General features: G+C 36.5%; 1 pseudogene; it reads right to left on the bottom strand.

Moving 5' to 3' along the window:
• Positions 1-8,336, bottom strand: part of LOC120189743 — a 53,496-nt pseudogene extending 45,160 nt beyond the window's left edge.
• Between the last annotated feature and the right edge of the window lie 15,739 nt (positions 8,337-24,075).

Here is a 24,075-nt window from a genome sequence, read left to right as displayed (position 1 = left end):
GCTTAAGTTTGGGGTGTGATAAATCCATAAAAAGACTCTTTTTGTAGTCTTTTTACTTAAGTTATTGCTCGTCTAAACAAAGTGTTCATAGCATATTAGTCACATTTAGTTGCATTTAAGTTATAATTGCATGTGGTGGATAAGTTTTGCCTAAGCAAATTTATTTGGTTTGACTGATGCTACTGAGGAGAAAGGGCTTGTGTGGATTGTGTGTGCGCATGAAATTAACTAAGAAGGAACATTTCAGTCACGACAATGTATTTTACAAGGGCCAGTGGAACATAGAAGACAAAGACAGTGAGGAGCATATTTATCTCGCCAAGGCAAGGTTTATCTTGCGAGTCTGAAGCGGATCTGACGAATTGCTTATGTCACATGCCAGTTGTACGACTACCCTCACGTGCAATCAAACCCTCACGATTCTGACAACTGCCAGCCGCCTTTCATTTTTTAACTTGGAAAAGAAAACATGGGTATTTAGGGAATCTTTAATTATGAGAAACCCTAGGAGATTTCCCTTAATAAATACCCAATCACAACCGTCAAAAGAGATGAGGCAAGGAAGCAATATGAGCTTTAACTGAAGTGTAGAGCGAGCAAATGCAGTGCTTTTCCATTGTTTTCCCACCCGACTGTCCTTGGTGTCCTCCATAGCCAAGCTATAGCAGAGCGGCGGTCAGGCCTCGAGAGAGGCTGGCCGCCAGGGCACATGCGGTGCTGGTCAGAGATATCATGATAGTTCCCCCTGTTGGGAGTCGTTCTTCCTTTGTTCTTAATTTCTTTACTTTGCTTGGGGTTGTATTAAACGATGATACTTTGGATGACTTTTTGACAAAACCATGAACTGCATTACTTGGTGTTAGTTTTTCTTTTTTCCAAGACAGTTATTTTATGTTTTATGAACGACGCATTATGATTTTGCTTATGTATGTTTTGTTCATTGTTTAAATATTTTTCCTTGACACTGTAAGAGCTTCGAGAGATTACATGGGGTCTAGGTGAAACACGTCTTGACATTGTAAGAGCTTCGAGAGATTACCGTTTGTCTAGATATTGATTCTTAGATTTGAGAGAATTAAGATAGATCTATGTGAACAATAGAATGGATCCGAGATGATGATGTTCTAACCTGTCTACCTTAGAGATAAGGAGAGGGTTTCAATCGACTAAAAGGGATAGATGCTAGAGTAGGATAGACAACAATTATAGTTCACACTGAGAGGTATTGCTACAACAACAATCTGACAAACCAAGGGTTGTAGTTAACGTTGAGTAGTATTGCCATAACAACCGTCTAAGAATACTCAGTAATCATGTCGGGCAGTTAAAGCATATCTTAACAAATTATTCCAGACTTAGAATGATTGCTTGTCATACCAAAAGACAAACATGAGTGCTCTGTGAAGAGTCTGAATATGTGAGGTTGTTTTGAATATAGTTGAATCAACGTTTGTCTTTGCCTTGCTTATTTTAATTCGGTAGTTTTGCGTATTTACTTTACCTCGACCAAACTTTTCTATAACCATACTTTATAATATTTTCTTGCTTTATTTTGTTTAATCTATTACTAATAAGTTTCTAGTTTGACAAGATTTCAGGAACTAGCTCATAACAACTAGTTCTAGTTGTGCTGAAATTTGAAAAGGCCTACCAATCCCCGAGGAGACGATAACTCACTTACCCTTTATTACTTGATTCGACTGTGTATACTTGCACATATTTGCTTGCCTTGGCATATACATTTTCAAGCGATCAGTATTCTATTTTATTTAGTCTTCTAATACCTAAGATTCAACATATAAATCAGTAAGACTCCCCCTAAAGTTGGAGTACAAATATTAATTATGTCCAACTTGTTATCTAGTTTTCACATATCCTATAGTAGCCAAACCCTTTTGGATCTTTTTATGAATGAAATGGCAATAAACCTCAATATGTTTCGGTTGTTCATGAACGACCAAATTAAAAGCGATGTGAAGTGAAACTTGATTATCACATCATAACTTTGCAGGAACTAAGACCACATCCTACTTCATTAACGATTCAATATATCCATACGACTTCACAAACAACCTTGGCCATAGCTTCTTAGCGAACTTCCACACTTGACCGTGAGATGACAATATGTTTCTTACTTTTCACCAAACCAAATTTTCTCCAACAAAAACATTGTCTTGAAGTAGATATACATGGCCACAAGTACTTTTTAAATAATATTGAACTTGTTCTACCAGCTTCCAATCATCAACAGTTAGTGATGACATATTTGTTCAACACACTCCTAAGATAAGCAATATCAAGACATGTGACAAAATAATTTAATATTTCAATGAGTCTTCTGTAACACTCAAGATCACAAATAATTCATCTTTATTAATGATAAATTGAGAACCATTGGAGTACTGTATGGTTTAGCACTGACCTTTTCCGACTCTTATAGTAATACTTCATTTCTCTCTCTTGTTAACTTCCTCTAAAGGTTTGAATTTAAGTATGGAAAAATGACTTCAAAGATAAAAATCCTCTAAGTAAATACTAGTGATAACAACATCATCCAATTATTCAACCAACAAACTAATGCCTCCATTGGATTGTTTATAAAAAACAAAATGGCTTGACATGCTCAATTGCATCCCATACTTCTCAATACTCTTGCTAAATTTCTCAAACCAATCCCAAAGACTATTTCAAGCTACATACGAATTTTATCAAACAATATACTTTCTCATACTCTTATTGGGAAACAAAACTAAGTGGCCACTCCATATACATCTCCTCTTGAAGATTACCATGAAAAATTGCATTTTTTATGTCTAGTTGATGCAAAGGCCAGTCATAAGTTTTCGTAAAAGAGAGAAATAACCTGACAGTAGTAAGTTTAATAACGAGATAAAAAGTATCATGATAGTCCACCCCATAAGTCTGAGCAAATCCTTTGACAGAAAGTCTATCTTTTAATTGTGCAGTAGAGTCAATAAGATTAAATTTGACAGTAAACACCCATTTACAGCCAATAGCTTGTTTAAAACTAAGGGAACCAAATTCTAGTTACTATTTACGTCTAGGACATCCATTTCCTCAATAATAGTCATACGCCATCTAAGAATAACCAATTCATTACCAACAATTTTAGGCACATAAACAATATCTAGGGATGTAAGAAAAGCATAAGAGGAAGATAAATGGTTATAGAAAATAATTAAATATTTAGATACGCACATGTACATTTAACTTTTCGAAAAGCAATAGGAAGATCAAAAATCATTTGTGGTAATAAGATCTAATGACAAATATATTGGTTCATTAAGAGTTAGGACATGATTTTGGAGTCTCATTACTAGACGGATGTGGGCGACTTGAGTAGGTGTATATGATGAGTCTTAACTAGTGCAGAGAATGGTGAACCTGATTTTAAGACAACTTGACAAAAATGCTAACTCATCCTCTCTCTAACTCAGAACCTGAGTTGGAAGTTGGAAGCTAATGGTGTTTATTCCAAAAAGGTAACATCGACAGACAGAAGATACTCACCAAGGCTTAGACAATAACAAGGATACCCTTTTTAAACACAAGAATGCCAAAAAACACACACATATTATGGACATGGAATCAAGCTTTGTAACTTGAAGATGATCATCCCGAACAGAACAAGTATATCTTTGGTGCAATAGAAAACAAATTTTTATTTAAAAAGAAGGCATAAAAAAGGTATTACCGAACAAAATAATTGAAGGCATATGATTGATTAGGAAGCAAGCAACAGATACGACATCAGGTCAAAAGCATTTAGGAACCTACATTTGAAATAACAAAGTTCTGAAAGTCTCAAGAAGATGCCTATATTTTCTCAACAACCTCATTTTGAGAAGTGATGTTGACACAAGAAGTATGATGGATAATACCTTACTTCCAGAATGGATAATACTTTATTCCAGAAATATATTAGGTTTATCTGACTCAACAAGAAATATTATTTGTGGAGTCCGGTTGCGTTTCAGGGGAGGCTTATTTTAGAATCGGATTATTCCATTGCTTTGGAGTGGATTAGAAATCCAATTCGCTGCACTCTCTTGTTCGAGTCATTGGTGAAAGACGTTGCTTCTATAGTGGTTGAACAAGATGTTATAGTTAGGCGTATTTTGAGATCCGCCAATTGGGAGGCGGATGGGCTGACTAAGACTGGAATTGGTTGATATTGTCCCGTAGGTCGGGGTATTTATGTTTAGTCTTTGATTTTATTGTGATTGATGTAGTGGGTGTTTTATGTTTTGGTCGGATTATGTATTGTTGTGGTATTGATTGTATTGTTCAGGTATTTTTATAAGTATTTCGTTAATAAATTTTGAGGCACCCTTTTCTTCCTTCTAATGTCCGTCAAGCTACAATTGTAGTTTGGAGGTTATGAAGGGGGTTTTTAACGAGGCCTTCTATATCTTTATAAAAAAAACAGAAATCTGATGACTATTTCATAATTTCTTAAAGTTGAATAAATTTGTTAGATCCATCTCCAGATAGCGTAACAAACTTAGCAAAGGTATCAGATACACTTTCAAAAAATATCTAAAAATTAACAGAGCACGCACAAAAGAACCAAAACACGTTGTAGCAAATCCCACACCACTATTAATGTCAACCCAACAACAGATATACAAATCGAAATATGCAAAAGATCTCCAAATAATGGGACGAAAATTGGTCTAATATTGTAGCAAATGCTATAACAGCAAAACAAGACAAATACTGCTGAACTAGGCTAAAACAACCCATATCATGCATCCAAGTGGAAGGAATAGCTTTTTAGAACTTGCATCGAACGGTACTAAACCACACGCAGATTTATACTAAACCAGTATCCAAACAAATGCAACTCCACATAATCTACAACCAACCATTACCAAAAGAAAAAGCCCACACCAAATCAAACCGAAAGCAGGAACCGACCACAGGGATGTGGTCAGAATCAGAAACGGACATCGGAGGAAGAAAATGGAACTGGAAAACCCTTCAATGCGCTCTCACGAGCCGTCACGTGGGATGTACATGCTTGGATTCCGAGGACTGGTTGCTGTACACTAACCGATCATCACACGACAGACCTTCCTAAGTAGGCAGTGTCAATAGAGGAGCATCCAAATGTTGTCCATAGAAAAGGGGCAGTATCCTCCCTTACCAAACCCAGGAAAATTTCTCAACGAAAAAAAGAAAAAAATATAGCTATGAATCATCTGATACCATGTGAACTATGAAAAAGAGAGAATAATTTCTCTTGTATTATTTACTACAATTGTATAGGAGGTATATATACAAGTGTAGAGACCCTATACTAGGTAACATAGTATTCTATTGTAATTAGTCTTCTAATGCCTAAGATTTAGCCTATAAATCAATAACATTTTGCAAGTAAAAAGTTCAAATATATGTTCTCTTTCATAGCTACTTAATGGAAGAATCAATTGATTAGAGGGACTCGTCAGGATAAACTGCACTAGAGATTTAATACACTTAAAACATATTAAGACATAAAAAATAAAATAAATATAATAATAGTAGTAGTTCAATTGTAGGGGAGAAGAATAACAATCTTATGCATCAAAATTCTTTTATCCCTTCAGCGCAGTTTCAAATGTTCATTAGAGATATGAATCACTAATATTTTAGAAAAACAGAGCCGCACCAGTCCTCAACTATGCATCCAAAATCAAGCCTATTATTTCTTACGCTTCATTGGTGGATTGGTTTGGATCAATCAAGAGTATTATGCATTAAATTGTCAACAAAGGCGCAACTCCTTATTTGTGAAGCCAAGTATCACCACTAAAACCCTTAAGAGACCTTAAGCGCTTTAACTATCCTGGAACTCTAAAAAGAACCTTTTGCCACTGAGATGTGAGAAGAAGTTCAAGCAACATTACATACATAAATAGATGAGGGTGAGAGAAGCACAAAAATTGTGCTCCTAGGATTTTACTTTTGGCCGAAAGATGGGCCTTAGACTAAACTGCGTGTGTTCCAGTTCTAATATTTGGGGTTAACATGAAATAACTTTAGAAATGGACTGAGAGAATAAAACCATGAAGTATCATCTTGTTAGAATGATTTATGACCGACTGCAAACATAATTTGAATGCCCAGCAAAACTAGGAATTCACCCTACCAATAGACCTCTGTTCCAGAATTAAGAATCCCAGGCACTTATGAGATTTCAATCTTCATACATCTAAAAAAACAAGAATTTCACACGTAGAGTTGATTTAAGATTTTCTTCTAGTTTTTACAGCTTCAGTATTCTTTTTTACAGTTGTGGAAAAATCTCATAGAATAACTCATACCTTGAGGTAAACTACTTTCAACATTTTCCCCAAGTTTACTCAAATTTTGTACAGCAGCATTGCACTTGTTTAAAACAGTATCCTCATTTGGATTGTCCTCCAGCACAGATTGGTATGCAGTTAGTATCTTTTCATTGTAAGAAGATTAAGAAAGAGAAACATATCAAAAAGATACAAAAGAATAGCCCAAGAAAGCGTCCAAAGTCAAAAGATTATAAATAAAATGGTTAGAATCAAATTAATAGATCAAAGTAGAAAGGAGAACTGAACAAGTAAACTCATACAAGTCTTACTGCATGAGCATCCCTCTTCACTATCTTGATAGGATTTGAGCCTTTCCCATTATTCACAGCAGCAGGAGCAGCAGGAGGAGGATTCTTCCCAAACATTTCATCTTTAAGATTCTGTCCTCGAGAACCAAAAACTTTTCTTTCTTCCCATATGTCAACCTAACAGTTACGATGCAAACAAGCCCCCAAAACCATCACCCCAGAAGGAAAAGTGGGAAACCCAAGAGCAAGAGGGGAAGAAAAGGGAAAATCATAAAAAAAATAATAATAATAACAAAACAACATGAACCACTACAACACTTTCAGTAAACAAAGGATAATCTACTAAAACACACTAGGATATACCGTCCAAACTCCCAAGTACAAAATAGATGGGCAAAATACTAAATAAAGCACTGGAACTTTCTCTAGCTTCCTAAATGAGTCCCTATTCTATCTAGAGAAAGCTTCTAATCTATTACGCATATCCAGGTCGACCCTTGTGTTTATAATCAACGAATTTCGACAAACCAAAAAAGCGTTTCATCTGCCAGAACAGTAAAAGTGCCAGCATGCAAAGAACCTAATGTCATATCTAACGTGATATCTTTATGGGCACGTTTAGACGAGAGAAATTTTGATTTTTTTTTAGAAAAATTCTCTAGCAATGGAGGAAAATAATAGAAAACAAACAAAACATCTCGCACAATTAAGGTCCTTCAAACTTTATTGTAGCAACAAGGAAAGTTACTACTGCCATTTAAGAAGAGAGGTAACTAACACAGGCAACAATTAGTAATACCAAGATTATAAGCAAAATTGTGGCAATAGTTCCACAAGGACCACAGAATCATATTCTTCAAATCAAAGAAATTATAATCTAAATGAGCCTCCAAGGAACCAGTCTACCATTAATACTATTTTGGGTGGAATTAATCACCATTAGAAATACAACTTTTTGCCTATTTGAAGTTATACTGAAAATTTTCATCACCATACATATAACTACACTATCCTAGAATTTATTACAATAGCCATTCCACCAAATAAAGCCACTTCAAAAAAACACACACACAAAACAAAACAAAATGCAAGAACGCCACTAAGTAACAAAACCAAGATTATTATAAATAAACAAACAAACAAAGACTGGATTGATCATTATGTCGACTGGCACATGAAAGTGGACTATAAACTGCTGATGCTATTGAAAGCAATGCATCACATGTCAAGAGAAAGCAAGATGAGGGACCAAATTTAATCAAAAGTAACAATCTTGTTACATTCAAGCCATTAACTTCCTGGAAATGTGACAAAGGGCAGCCATTAAAAAAGAAAATGTTATCACAGAACCAGACCAGAAGTCAAAACCTGAAGTAGCTAACCCATTTGATAAAAGCTACAGAAAGAAAAGTGATCAAAATTGAATGGAAACTTACCAGTCTTGTAACGGCTTTCTTTCCATACTCTTCACCCTCATCGTACACATGTTTGAGAACTGTTGGAAGAACTTTCCAGAATTCATTTACAAACTCGCTTCCCTTTCGCCTACTATTTTGCAAAATGTCATTAGCTAAATACAGAAAAGAAACGCACCGTTCTTTCTGGGAAGAGTTAAACAATTTGTCCCATGTTTCAACAATCTGTTTTGCCTTCTTCCGGTTAGTTATACACCAATGAGACAATGCTGAAGAAATGTGAAGGAAATGCATGCTAAAAACAATTCGTAGTAGCATATAAGAAAGAGAAAATCGCCCCAAAAATGCCTTATAATATACGATTTTAACCAACTTTTTTTGGATTTGCCAAAATGACCAACAAAATCGCAATGCGATCGCTAATTCGCAACGCGATCTCCATTATCGCAAATTCGCGTTGCATTTCGCGTTGCGATAGTTGAAAATCGCGTTGCGATGGTCTACAGTGTCGTTGCGATTTTCCCAATTCGCAATGCGAATAAGTAAATCGCAACGCGAATTGGGAAAATCGCAATGCGATACTGACTATCGCAATGCGATAATACAAAATCCAACGAGATACTGACTTTCGCAACGAGATACTGACTTTCGCAACGAGATTCTGACTTTCGCAACGCGATAATACATAATCGCAATGCGATTTTCAAAGCGCCATTAGCATCTGGCCAAGTATTTTATTTTTAAATTCCAAACACGAATATTAATATATTGGAACACTGAACCGTCCACAGTATATCCCGTAATCGCAACTCATAACCTAAAACCTAAAATCACAACTCAGTCCCATCTCCATCTCTCACTCTCTCACCCATCTCCGACGAAATCCGTCCCCATCTCCGGCGAAATCCGTCTATCTCCATCTCTCAGAGCCACCCTCACAATCAGAAATGGAAAATCAACCAAATCAACCAACGAGGGTTAGTTTTTTTAATTATTTTCTTTTTGAAATTTTTGCATTATTATTAGGTTTTTCATATTGAAATTGATGATAAGTTTACTGGTAATTTCAATAATAGATTAACCATTTCACTTAGATTGCTTATTAAATCAACCGAGAATCGCAACGTAAAATGAAAATCGCAACGCGATTTTAGTTTCGCGTTGCGATTCTCTCGTTGCGATAGTCAAATTCGCATTGCGATAGTCAAATTCGCGTTGCGATAGTCATTTTCGTGTTGCGATTTTCATTTTCAGAAACTATTCTTCTTCTGCAAATTGAAACTTGAATGAATTGCATTACTTCAACCAAAAAACAAAGACAAATACGAAATTCACAGTGTTGCAAATTTAAGTTTGAAGAATAAACTACTACTCTTTATGTTTATTATTGTTTTTGGTATATCTTCACAGTGTAGTTTTTGGTATATCTAACTTGGTATGTTTATTGTTTTTGTAGAACTTTTATTCGGCTCAATTGACCTTAAGAAATAAAGTCAGCCTGGCCAAAACAATTTCGTCGAAGCTTTCACCTGCACAAAGAAAAATGTTTGAGGATACATGCTTTGGGCCATGGCTGAAAGTACAACATCCCGGTGGAGATGCGATGTTGACACACCTGTTTCTTCAAACCATGACTAGCGATCTACCAGAGACTATACAACGTCGTGATGAAGAGATATGGTTTGATTTTCCACCGGCGTATACGTGTTTTGGGCGGGAGGAGTTTTGCTTAATCACCGGTCTACGCTTCGGACACGATGATGTAGGTAGGTACACTAGACACATTACCCGCCCATCATGGCTATCCCGGGTTTTTCCTGAGCTGGAGAGGCCGAGTCTACACGTAGAAGACCTGACAAGATTATTGAATAAGAAAGATGGTTTTACTCGGATGGATGACATCGACGTTGTCCGAGTATGCCTTCTAATTCTTTTGCATGCCGGCTTTTTAGGCAGAGAGGCCAGACAACCTATTCCAAATGATCTAATCAAATTGGTAGAAGACCTAAATGCGTGGAACTTGTTTCCGTGGGGCTCGTATTTATGGAAAGCTACATGGAATAAGTTATCGTCTGCCTTGGATGATCAAAAAAGTTTGCATGGCGATGGTTCCAAATACACTTTGACAGGCTTTATTTGGGCCTTTAAGGTAAGAATTTTTTTATGATGTTTCCAAAATTATAAGTAATTATTTAACAATTACTAATGTTTGTTATTATATTGTTTGTAGATTTGGATATTTGAGGCCTTTCCCGCCATGAAGACATATGCAATAAAAACTTCAAATGATATTCCCAGGGCTATTTCCTGGAAGAGGAAACGGACCTTGCAATGGGAAGATTTACTACGGTATACGACAATAAATAATGTAAGTTAACATAAATACTACCATATGTTTATAAACAAGTTATTACTAGTACACGTTTAACTTTGTTTGAGCTTTTATATTGTTAGGAGGCCAACACTCCTCTACAGAGGCTGACACCCATGGAAGCTGAGCTTGCCACTGATTGGTGGCAAGCTAGTAAGCGTTTTTTTGATGGAACGGTTGATGAGCAGCCTCCACTTCGGGAGCCATCACCTCGCCCAGAGCTATCACCTCACCCAGAGCCATCATCTGATCGACCCGGCTATACACCTCCACAACGACAGCCATCACCTATTATGTCACATCATCGAGCCTCTTCTCCACCATCACCGCGAGATAGGCGACCGGCAAAGATGCCACGACGTTTATCTCCCTTTTCTCCACCTCCACCTCAACGGGATGAGTTAGGGGAGTTACGTGATGAGGTCAATGCCTTGCGTGAGGAGGTCGATACTTTATGCAAAGACGATGGTGCATGGCGTGTTGAGGTGTCTACATTACGCAGTGAGGTAGCCGCTCTACGTGAGATGGTAGCATTGTTGCAGAATGAGGTTCATACTCTACGCAACGAGGTAAGTTTAAGATTTTTCATACTCGTAATTCATTCGGTTGCTGCCAATACTGCTAAACTGTTTTTGTTAGTATTTGTTTTTGGTTTTGTTTTTGTCTTTTGGTTGAAGTAATGCAATCCATTCAAGTTTCAATTTGCAGAAGAAGAATAGTTTACTTTCGCAACACGAAAATGACTATCGCAACGCGGAAATGGCTATCGCAATGCGAAATAAAAATCGCAACGAAAAAATCGTAATGCGAAATGAAAATCGCAACGACAAAATCGCAATGCGAAATGAAAATCGCAACGAAAAAATCGCAACGCAAAATGAAAATCGCAATGCGATTTGTGTTTCGCGTTGCGATTTTGTCGTTGCGATTTTCATTTTTGTCGTTGCGATTTTCATTTCGCATTGCGATAGCCATTTCCGCGTTGTGATAGTCATTTTCGCGTTGCAATTTTAAGTTTCGTGTTGCGAAAGTAAACTATTCTTCTTCTGGAATGTTTATATATGTTGTCATTTTAAATGTTTATATAAGTGCTTACTTCTGGAATGTTATCTGAGCATTTTGTGAACTATGATAGAATAATGACTTGGGTGAATACAATGCTAGTTTGAAACATATTTGTCTTTGTTTAATATCATGTTTGTTTATTTACTGATTTATGTATTAATTTTTTTATCGGCCCGATAAGGTGGATGCTTTACGTCGGGTTTTCCTTGCACGACGGAGTTCACGCATCAGACGGCGTGGACGTGCTATTACGTCTCCGTTCACCCCAATGGTGCGAAGATTCCGCAAGAAGAAGCCCGACTCACCGGTCATCCCTCAAGAGTCCCCTCCAATCGTTCAAGAGGCCCCTGTCCTCCCTCAAGAGTCCCCCCACCATTCAAGAGGCCACTGTCATCGTTGAAGAGGTCCCTCCCACCATTCCAGAGCCCGATTCACATGGGGTAATATATCGAAGTATTGAGAAACCCCCACCGGTTCCGGACATGATGGATGAGAGTTGGCTCTCGTATGAGTTACCGGCTAGTACCCTTCCGGTATCTGAAGTGGAGATGAGACAACTACCAGAAACAATTGTGGATAATACCCTTTGGGCTAAGACCACAGTTGATTTTTATCTACATGAGCGGAGCCAAGGGTGTTACACTGACATAAGCAAACTCAACGATGAAATGTTTTTGTTGCTTGATCGGTCTTGGTGGGGTGTGCTATTAGGGGTTGAAGGCAGTGGCTATTTGGATGGGGAGGTAAGTCTTATATTTGTCTTATATATGATTTTGATTAATATTTTTAAAAATTAATGTAATTCACTAATATATGTATTTTTTTGTAAAACAGCATATCGATGCGTGGGTGTCACGTCTACTAATAATAAGGAAGCTTAGGAAAAATAAAAAAAATTCGCGATATACAATAATGCCGGCGGCTTTTCATGCAGTTCACTTGAAGAATCAACGAGATGAATCATTTTTGTTGGGCAATGGACAAGCTAAACTTTATCCTGCATGGTGGGAGGTCGATAAGGTTAGTGTTAATTTTTTAAATTTTTTAAAGGTGTTCATAAATAAGTGCGCAAATAAATGAATTATTACTTGTGATTGCAGGTGTTTATCCCTGTTTTGGAACGTCGTCACTGGCTTCTCGTCCAACTTCAGCTCCCATCCCTGAAGATAATAGTGTATGACAGCATGATCAATTACATATCACTGTCTGATTTGAGAGATATTATCAAGGGATGGAGCTCTCATTTGGCTAAATTCTTGGATGGGATTAATTATTGGACTCATTCTGGACACAAGAAGCCAAAGAAGTTCAATGTCATAGTTGTCAGAGACGAGACCGTGCCACAGCAATCGTCGAGAGCCAGAGGGGATTGTGGTCCTCTCGTATGCTTGTGCTTGGCGCGTTTGACGACGGGAAGCACAGAGTTTTTACCTCCCACCGATAGAGATAGAGCTGCAGTAGGCTTGTGGTTTCGGCATTATATGGCTAGAGCAATATATTCGAGATGCTGCCTACCTGCATCCACGTTATGAAAGTGTCCATTGTTAATTGGTAAGTCAAATGCAGGTTTTGTTAACATATATACTCCTTTTGGTTTGAAAATGTTTGGTTAAGTACCTAGAATTCAATAATTTGCTCTTTGTAGGTTTTAGATGTGTAGGAAGTCTTGTTTGAGCAAATGTTTGGTTTCTGCAGGTTAATCCTTAAGTGAGCTGCGTGAAATGGATGTACGGGGTCACAAAGTTGTTGATTCATTGATTCAATAATTGATGAAGAAATAAGAATTATTATTATTTTTTGATTGTTTATTTGATTTGTAAAATTTGATTTGTAAAATGTTGATTTGTTTAATTGATGTGTACATAATTCTTATTTGTGCTTGTTTAATTGATTGAAATGTAATAGTTGATTGGTTGATTTTCAATCTGCATTATGTTGAAGGCAAAACAGACTATCGCAACACGAAACTGACTATCGCAACGAGAGAACCGCAATGCGAAATGAAAATCGCAACGAAAAAATCGCAATGCGAAATGAAAATCGCAACGACAAAATCGCAATGCGAAATGAAATCGCAACGCGAAACACAAATCGCATTACGATTTTTATTTCGCGTTGCGATTTTGTCGTTGCGATTTTCATTTTGCATTGCGATTTTCTTGTTGCGATAGCCATTTTCACGTTGCGATAGCCATTTTCGCGTTGCGATAGCCATTTTCACGTTGCGATATCTATTTTCGCGTTGCGATAGTCAAATAAATGTCTAATAAGTGATAACAACTGAACATATCATAGCAATGTTCAAACTCAAGTTACTAATACATGCCTAACTGAAAATGTTAAAAGTGCACACATAAAATACACATAATACAAAGTTTGCATTTAAAAATCACCTAAGTTAACGGTCCCAAAAGGTGAAGCCGGTTGTGATTGGGATTTTGAAGATGATTGCGATTTTGATTGCCTTTTGCTTGACACCATATGAGCTTTGGATTTTGATGAGGATCCATATTTTGGTAGAGGAAAAGATGATTGTGATGGCACTAGTGAACCACATGTCAACCTTGTATGACCACTTTCCTTGCACCGACTACATGTCGATCTCTTCTTCTCTTCACCCTTAGACGGTATACGATCGTGACTTTTTGGTCGGCCAGGTAGCCTTCTGTCCATTGCTGGTGGAAAAACTGTTTGTAAGTCATCTGGTATGTCCCACTCAGAAGGATGTGGAATAGGGTAGACAATCTCGGCATAAGTTTGTCGATATACTTCTGTAGTGTAGCAATCCATAGCGTATGTGCTTGAATCATCTTGGTTTAGATGAAGAGCAACTTTTATAACATGGCCACACGGATAACCAGATGTTTGCCATTTCATACAACTACACGTCCTTGCATTTAGATCGACAAGCCCATTTAAGTTATTATCCAGTACTTCAAACAAAGTGTTTGAACATGGTTCAACTCTCCATGACGTTGACTTCACAACACGTTTAGTTATCTTTTTTTCAGTCCATGGTGTAACACGATGTTCCAATGTTCCTGTAAATTTAAATAAATAATACTTAGTAAAATATATGATAAGTTACGAATTCAAAGAAATAATACCTGCATGGTTTCTTTTCTTGTAGTACCACTGTTGAATAGAGGCTCGAAAAAACTCCATTAACATAGTAATGGGTAATTTCCGGGAATGACGACTTAGAGCGTTGATTGATTCTGCACTATTAGACGTCATGAAACCATATCTTGCTCCAAGTTGATGTACTCTTGACCATCTTTCAAACCCGACATCTTCTAGTATTTGACCATCTTCCAAGTTTATATGCTTATTAAAATCCACTTCCCGATAAGCTTTTACAGCCTTCCAGTATGTCCATTTGTGCTTTTTTTATACCAGCCGTCCTTGATTTTAGATTTCTATACAAATGAACACCACAAAGTCCATGAAAAGCATCTGGGAAACACCTTCTAACAGCGTTGTCAATTGAGTTTGCCCTATCGGATATGATTGTCAGATTGCTAATAGGACCTATGCAATCCCTAAGATGCCCCATAAACCATGTCCATGAATCAGAGGTTTCAGATTTGCCAACCCCGTAAGCTATTGGCAATATCCCATTGTTAGCATCCATGGCTACTGCTAATAAGTTTACTCCAAGGTATCGACCTTTCAAATGTGCTCCGTCAACTATAATAACTGGGATTTTTCAGCTTTAAATTGTGACAATAAGCCGGTAGTTGCGATTTTGTCGTTGCGATTTTCATTTCGCGTTGCGATTCTATCGTTGCGATTTTCATTTCTCGTTGCGATTCTCTCGTTGCGATTTTCATTTCGCGTTGCGAGAGTCATTTTTCACGTTGCGATTTTAAGTTTCGTGTTGCGAAAGTAAACTATTTCTTCTTATGCAAATTGAAACTTGAATGGATGCATTACTTCAACCAAAAGACAAAACAAAGACAAATACTAACTTCAGAGTATTAAAGAATACACAGTTTAGCAGAATTGGCAGCAACCGAACAAATTTACTTTCAACCAAAAGACAAAACAAAGACAAATATATTTCACAGTGTTAAAGAATACACAGTTTAGCAGAATTGGCAGCAACCGAATAAATTTACTTCAACCAAAAGACAAAAAAAAGTCAAATACTAACTTCACAGTGTTAAAGAATAAACAGTTTAGCAGAATTGGCAGCAACCGAATAAATTTACTAAGCAATCTAAGTGAAATGGTTAATCTAAGTGAAATTACGAGTAAATTTACCATAAGTTAAATATGGAAAATCTTAAACTTACCTCGTTGCGTAGAGTATGAACCTCATTCTGTAACGATACTACCATCTCACGTAGAGCGACAACCTCACCACGTAAAGTAGACACCTCCACACGCCATGCACCATCGTTATCGCGTAGAGTACGATCTCCTCACGCAAGGTATTGACCTCATCACGTAACTCCCTTGACTCATCCCGTGGAGGTGGAGGTGGAGAACAGGGAGATAGAAGTCGTGGCATCTTTGCCGGTCGCCTATCATGAGTTGATGGTATAGAATAGGCTCGATGATGTGACGGGATAGGTGATGGCTCTCGTTCTAGAGGTGTATAGTCGGGTCGATCAGGTGATGGCTCTGGGTGAAGTGATGGCTCTCGAAGTGGAGGTAGTGGATGCTGCTCATCATCCGTGCCATCAAAAAAACGCTGACTAGCTTGCCACCAATCAGTGGCAAGCTCATCCTCCGTGGGTGTCAGTCTTTGTAATGGAGTGTTGGCCTCCTAACAATATAAAAACTCAAACAAAATTAAACGTCTACTATTAATAACTTGCTTATATATGAAAGTATTTGTGTTAACTTACATTATTTATTGTCGCATTTGGTATTAAGTCTTCCCAATCCAACAGACGTTTCCTCTTCCAGGAAATAGCCCTAGGAATATCATCTGAAGTTTTTAATGCATATGTCCGCATGCTGGGGAAAGCCTCGAATATCCAAATCTACAAACAATATAATAACAAACATTAGTAATTGTTAAATAATTAATTATAATTGTGGAAACATTATATACAAAATTCTTACCTTAAAGGCCCAAACAAAGCCTGACAAAGTGTATTTCGACCCGTCGCCACGCAAACTTTTGCGGTCATCAAAGGCAGTAGACAACTTAGTCCAGGTAGCTTTCCATATATACGAACCCCACGGAAACAGATTCCATGCATTTAGGTCCTCTACCAATAATATTAGCTCCTGAGGAATTAGTTGTCTGGCCTCTCTGCCTAAAAAGTCGGCATACAAAAGTACTAGAAGGCATACTCGGACAACATCGACGTCATCCATCCGAGTAAAACCATCTTTCTTATTAAACAATTTCTTCAGGTCGTCCACATGTAAGTTCGGCTTCTCCATTGACTCATTAGGAAAAACCCGGGATAACCATGATGGGCGGGCGATATGACAAGTGTACCGGCCTACATCATCGTGTCCGAATCGTAGACCAGTAATTAAGCAGAACTCATTCCGCCCAAAACAAGTATACGCCGGTGGAAAATGAAACCATATCTCTTCCTCACCACGTTGTATACTGTCGGGTAGATCGCTAGTCATGGTGTGAAGCCACAAATGGGTCAAATTAGCATCTCCACCCAGATGTTGTACTCTCAGCCATGGCCCGAAGCAGGTTTCCTCAAACAATTGTCTTTGTGCAGGTGAAAGCTTCGAAGCAATTATAGTGGCTAGGCTAACTTTATTCCTTAATGTCAATGAAGCCGAAAAAAATTTCTACAAAAACAATAAACATACCAAGTTAGATATACCAAAAACTACACTGTGAAGATAAAGAGTAGTAGTTTATTCTTGAAACTAAAATTTGCAACACTGTTTTGTCTTTTGGTTGAAATGAAAATCGCAACGAGAGAATGACTATCGCAACGCGGAAATGAAAATCGCAACGCGGAAATGAAAATCGCAATGAGAGAATCGCAACGCGAAATGAAAATCGCAACGAGAGAATCGCAACGCGAAATGAAAATCACAATGAGAGAATCGCAACGCGAAATGAAAATCGCAATGCGATTTTGGTTTCGCGTTGCGATTCTCTCGTTGCGATTTTCATTTCTCTCGTTGCGATAGTCATTTTCGCGTTTAGATTCTCTTGTTGCAATTTTCATTTCTCTCGTTGCGATTCTTCTGCAAATTTAAACTTTAATGGATTGCATTACTTCAACCAAAAGACAAAACAAAGACAAATATTAACTTCACAGGGTTAAGGACTAAACAGTTTAGCAGTATTGGCAGCAATCGAATGAATTTAATAAGAAATCTAAGTGAAATGGTTAATCTATTATTGAAATTACTAGTAAACTAATCAAAAGTTTCAATATGAAAAACCTAAAATAATGCAAAATTTTCAAAATAAAAATAATTAAAAAAACTAACCTTCGAGGTTGATTTTCCATTTCTGAATGATTGTGAGGGATTTCTGACCGTGAATGGTTGTGAGGGATGGGGACGAAAATCTTCGTGTTTGGAATTTGAAAATAAAATACGCGTAGCGATTCTAATGGCGCTTTAAAAATCGCGTTACGATTTACGGATACGCGTTGCGATTTTTCGTATTGTCGTTACGATTAACGTATTCTCGTTGCGATAATCAGAATCGCGTTGCGATTTACGTATTCTCGTTGCGATTTACGGATACGCGTTGCGATTTTACGTATTGTCGTTGCGATTTACGATACGCGTTGCGATTTTTACGAGTACTCGTTGCGATAGTCAGAATCGCGTTGCGATTTATATGTTCGCGTTGCGATTTTCATATTCGCGTTGCGATTCTGGAAAATCGCAATGCGATAGTACAAATTCGCATTGCGATTTTCCAGATTCGCGTTGCGATTCTTGAAACTGATTTGCGATTCTGGGGATCGCGTTGCGAATTAGCGATCGCATTGCGATTTTGTTGGTCATTTTGGCAAATCCAAAAAAAGTTGGTTAAAATCGTATATTATAAGGCATTTTTGGTCACTGAGGCGATTTTCTCTATAAGAAATACAGGAGGTTTTCTATTAAGTGAAAGATCTACATTTTTGTGGAAAATTTTCAATTCATCTAATAACCATTCTTTCTTACTAGAGATCATCTATTAAGTGAGAAAATTACGTTGAGATCTTTCGTCGTGCCAATAGCTTTTTATTCTATACCAAACAAAGAACCTTAAATAATCATACCTATGAATTAAAAATAGTTTTTGTGGAAAAATTTTCAATTCATCTAATAACCATTCTTTCTTACTAGAGATCATCTATTAAGTGAGAAAATTACGTTGAGATCTTTCGTCGTGCCAATAGCTTTTTATTCTATACCAAACAAAGAACCTTAAATAATCATACCTATGAATTAAAAATAGTCTGTGGAAATGTTTTGAAGTATTGACCAGCTTAAAAGGATTAAATTACCATATATAACAACATTTTGCTATCTTTGCAGAAAACCTAGTTATATGACTTCCAATTGAAGACAAAACAAAAGCTCAAACTCGATTGAATTACATAAAGGAATTGGAAGACTGATAAAAAATTATTTCAAGTACAGTGATTGGTCTAAAGATCAAATAACCTTAGAATCTCTAAATTCAATTTATCATCGCTAAAAGCTTTAATATCGAAATTACCTGAGTACAAAATTATGAAATTGTCCCTATGAGGTAAAAATGACCGAGACTGACCTAAGAGCGAAAGTACCTTGAGAATTCGTATTTTAATTCGATAAATCATTGTTTCATCTGTTAAATTCCCGATTTGCTCGGATAGTCACTGATAATTGAATCCTAACATTCGTGAAGGTACAAGACCTATAATTGTTGATTTTTCAGCAAGCACGTAAAGACTAAAATATTGGAAATATTATTCATGTTTGAATTATTCAGAAAAATTGAATTAAATGGTAAGATTGGACGAAAGAAAATGACTGGAATACCCTTGAATTATAATTTGACCAAAATTCCCTTGCACTACTAAAAGACCAATATTACCCCTATAAGCGAAAAATAACGTTGAATGAATATATCTGACCAAATTACCAAAAAAAAGGTTCATATGTTTGAATTGACCATAATTACTGAAATGTCTTCAAGTTGTGAAATAACTAAAATAACCTCCAATGTTCAAATGATCAAAATACCCTGAACTCTAAAGGAACCAAAATACCTTGAAGTCTAAGATGATCGAATTAACCTCGACTGTTGAAGCGGCCTATTTTTTTGTAACGACTTGAAAATAAGTGGTTATTGTTGCAATTCATGAATAAGTTAAACATCACCAAAATATTTGTTCATCATGTGAAGATCTGGTCGATGTTGATTATAAAGGAGGTTCGTTCAACTAATGCAATCAGTATTGGGGAGGGAATACGTGTTCGTCTTCTTAAGATCTATTCAACAATGATTCGGAAGATGATCAGTTCGTCTAGTGATGTCAGTATTAAAATGTGAATATTCTTGAAATGCATCGGTTTGACTGGTTGGCAGGTATACAATGCTAGGATTTGTTCAGTTCGAGCTGACTCGATATCTTGATAAATCGACATGAATCTTAATTACCAGGAATCATTTCTCTACCCTTATTGAGTTAAATTACTGAGAATCTTCCAAGAATCAAAATGTCTGAAATACCCCTATTTGTCAGAATAATGGAATCGTTCTTGATATGCTTTAAATCTTAAGTAACTCTGATGCAAAAGATTCTGAGTACCTTCCTGACTACTTAATGCCTCCAAATATACCCGACTACTATATGATATTGATTCTGAAATCCAAACAATCTACAAAAGTTTCATGGTTCCATACATGATAAATACCAAGTACCTTCGAAGAATATATGGATCCTCTAGTGTGTTCCTTAAGTGATATGTAAATGTTTTACCTTTTTTAAACCGTGGTTTTATGAAATTACTAATTTATTGATTTACTGGCTTATGAACTATGGCTACATAGTTTATGAGCGTTCTAATTTGATAATATTTTCTTGTCTATTCTTCAATATTATGGATTTATTATTGCTGATTTGGTTGTATTATGCATATTTTCGTCCAGGATCTTATTTTCCAGAATTAGCAGTAAAAAGGATCCATTATGCATTTTTTATTTATTTGGTCAATGTTGGAGACATGGGCACGACTTTGGGCATGACATGGTCTAACGTGGTAGTTTCTAGAAGGTCCAGCCATCAACAGCATTTTAGAGGATCTAGTCAGACCCTTCTGGAAGGTGGACAGACAGAGATATCTTAGGATATTTATTTTTAATTTTAAATTTTGAATTTAGAAAACATTTGAAATTATCTTTAGGATTATTTTTCTTTTAATTTATATGTTTATCTCTAGGACTTTAGAGGCTATTAATACCTTCTTGGGGTAAGCCTAATCACACAACTCATATTTCATTATTCTTCTTATTTCTAGTTTTATAAAGTTTTTTGTTTTATTTTCTTTTAAAGTTTTCATTTTTATTTTAAGTTTTATTTTTATACATGCTAAATATGACTTTTGTCATGCTTAGTTAATTTTATCATAAGCCAAGGGCTAAAGCGATGACAAGTTCCAATGTGAGAATTGAATAACTTCGAAATATCTCTCTCGATCTCTACGCTTATTTTCAAAATCAAAACAATTTTCAAAATAAAACAATTTTCAAAATCAAAGATTGAATTTGGTAAAGATGTTGTTGTGATTAAATGAGTGGGAGGAAGGATCGACTTATTCAAAGCATATTCGACTTCCTGAGAAGATAATTGGCTTGCTAAGAGGAAATTGAGATCGGAATTAGTAATATTGAAACAACAATCTGATTGAGTCATTACGAACTTAAATGGTTATTGATCTACGACAATTGATGTTGATCAGATTAATTTTTGAAGCCGGAATCAAAGATTGCCTTGGTTATTAGGTATACAAAGTAAAGCCACGAGGATTTCCCTTCTAGACAAAGTATTCGACTTGAATCCCAAAAGGAAAATCTAATTTGATGATCGGAAAGAAATTGAGTCAAAGCAAGGCTTGAGGTTATTTTTACCATATTTATTTTCAACTCTACATTCTTTATTTGCTTTATTTTCACTTTAAATCGCTTTTTATTATTTAATCATTTTTACCAAAACCCCCTTTTTTTATCTACTACATATCGCCTGGTCAAGGCAATTCAAACCGAAATTTAGGAATTTTCTAAGTCCTTGTGGATTGACCCTTACTTCACTTTACTAGGTATTTCCTTTATTTATTAATTGAGAATAAGGAATTTATTTTGACATCAAAATGACTATTTTCAAATTGGCGTCGTTATCGCGGACTTCGTTAAAGTTACTAATTTTTGTTTGCTTTTGATTTATGACGAGGACAAACCTGAGAAAATTAGTGGAGTACGACTTGGAATTTGAAGCCACAACTCAGATACTTCAAGCACTGACACTTTGAGAAAGAATGAGATAACAATCAGATCTAGAATTTAATTCAAAATCAAGTTCAAGAGAATCTATTAATACAGAACCAAATCAAATGCTCGGTCCCACTATCAGAGAGTTAGTCCTAGCTCCTACTGAACAAGAGCCTTTGTGCATTGAATTTCCCCAAGGAGAAACTCCATACCAGTTAAAAACTTGTCTTATTCATCTCCTCCTTACCTTTCGTGGATTACCAAACGAGAATCCACATAAACATCTCACGAAATTTCACATGGTCTACTCCAGCATGAGACTACAGGGAGTAACTAAGGACCAAATCAAACTTAGAGCTTTTCGTTTTTCCTTAGCTGATTCGAAAAAGGAATGGTTATTTTATTTACCCCCAAAATCTACTACTACATGGGCTCAAATGACTCGCCTTTTTCTTGACATGTTTTTCCCTACAAGAAAACAAGCGAGTTAAGAAGAAGAATAATTGGAATCAAACAACTAGAGGGAGACTCAATCTGTTACTTCTGGGAGATATTTTAAAAGTTATGTTCTAGTTGTCAACAACATGGGTTAACTGAGAAAACACTCCTTCAATGCTTTTATGAAGGATTAACTCCCCTGGAAATGAAGATGATCGATGTTTCCAGTGGAGGAGCTTTAGTGAACATGACTCCTACTGAGGCTAGGGATTTAATTTCCACGATGGCCATAAATTCTCAACAGTTTCACCCAACTAATGAACCTCCTCGGAGGGTTCAAGAGATAAGTTCATCTTCCTTAGAAAGTAAGATAGGTAAATTAACTGAAGTATTTAAATCTATTGTTTCTGGAAAAATATGACCCAACAGATTATATGGAATATGTGCAATACCTGATCATCCAACGGACGACTGTCCACTGATATAAGATGACACATCAGCTCAAGTTAATACAGTACAAAACTTTCCAGGACCTCCATAGAGGGCTTATAATCCCTACAACAATACTTACAACATATGATGGAGGGATCACCCAAATTTCAATTACGCTCAAAACGTAAGGTCAAATCAAGCTTATCAACCAAGGCCACCTCCACCGCCCCAATAGCCATAGAAGTCATCGTTAGAATCAATTGTTGAAATATTAGCTCTTTCCCAGGAAAAGTTCCAGATTAGTACTGAAGCCCACTTCCAAGACATGGAAAAGAAGATAAGCATAATGGCTCATACCGTATGATGCTTGGAATCACAAGGTAAACTTCTATCTCAAACCAAGGTAAATCTAAGGGAAAATGTCAGCACCATCACTCTTCAGAGTGATACAGTGGTCGCGACACCTGTTCCAGAAGATGAGGCAATCCAAAAAAGAAAGAAGATTGTTGACTCAAGATCCCAGAAGAAGAGCAACGAACTATAAACGGATCCAACGCCATCTTCCTATAACGTGTCACCACCTTTTCCATCAAGGTTAGTAAAAAGGGATAAACAAGCTTAGGAAAAGGAAATACAAGACGTAATTCGGAAGCTGGAATTAAATATACCTCTCCTTGAGGTTATCCGAAAAGTTCTCAGATATGCCCGATTTTTTATGGACCTTTGCACAACAAAGAGAAAAATTATCGGGAACGAGAAGGTAAATCTAGGAGAACATGTCTCAGCTGTATTCCAACAAAGTTGCCACCACAACTGAAAGACCAGGGTATGTTCGTAATACCATGTAAAATTGGAAAAGTTGGGATAAAATAAGCCATGTGTGATCTTGGCACCTCTATTAATGTAATACCTCTCTCTGTTTACAATATGATTACTAATGAGCCCTTGAAGAATATAAAAATATCAATTCAACTTATCGACAAGTATGCCATTACCCGGAAGGACTCTTGGTAAACGGCTTAATAGTTCCTATTGTTTTTTATGTAATTGAAATGGAGAATGATCACACAAGTACTTCTTCTGATATTCTATTGGGGCGTCCCTTTATAAGAACAGTGCACAAAAAATTAACGTAAGAAATAGGATTTCAATCATGGAGTTTGATGGTGAGATCGTTAAATTTGATGTGTATAATGAAATCAATCACCTAGACAAAGTAGCGATCATAAATTATGTTGATATTATCGATCCTTTGGCAAATGAGTTTGTATAAAATAATTTTTCTTTTGATCTATGCAGTAAAAGATCATGATGAGGGAATCAGTAAGTTGAAAAA

Source organism: Hibiscus syriacus, unplaced genomic scaffold (assembly GCF_006381635.1).
Source record: "Hibiscus syriacus cultivar Baekdansim isolate YM2019G1 unplaced genomic scaffold, ASM638163v2 tig00116959_pilon, whole genome shotgun sequence".
Lineage (NCBI taxonomy): Eukaryota > Viridiplantae > Streptophyta > Magnoliopsida > Malvales > Malvaceae > Hibiscus > Hibiscus syriacus.
The sequence above is the reverse complement of the archived record's forward strand: the minus strand, read 5'-3'. Positions and strand labels throughout refer to the sequence as shown.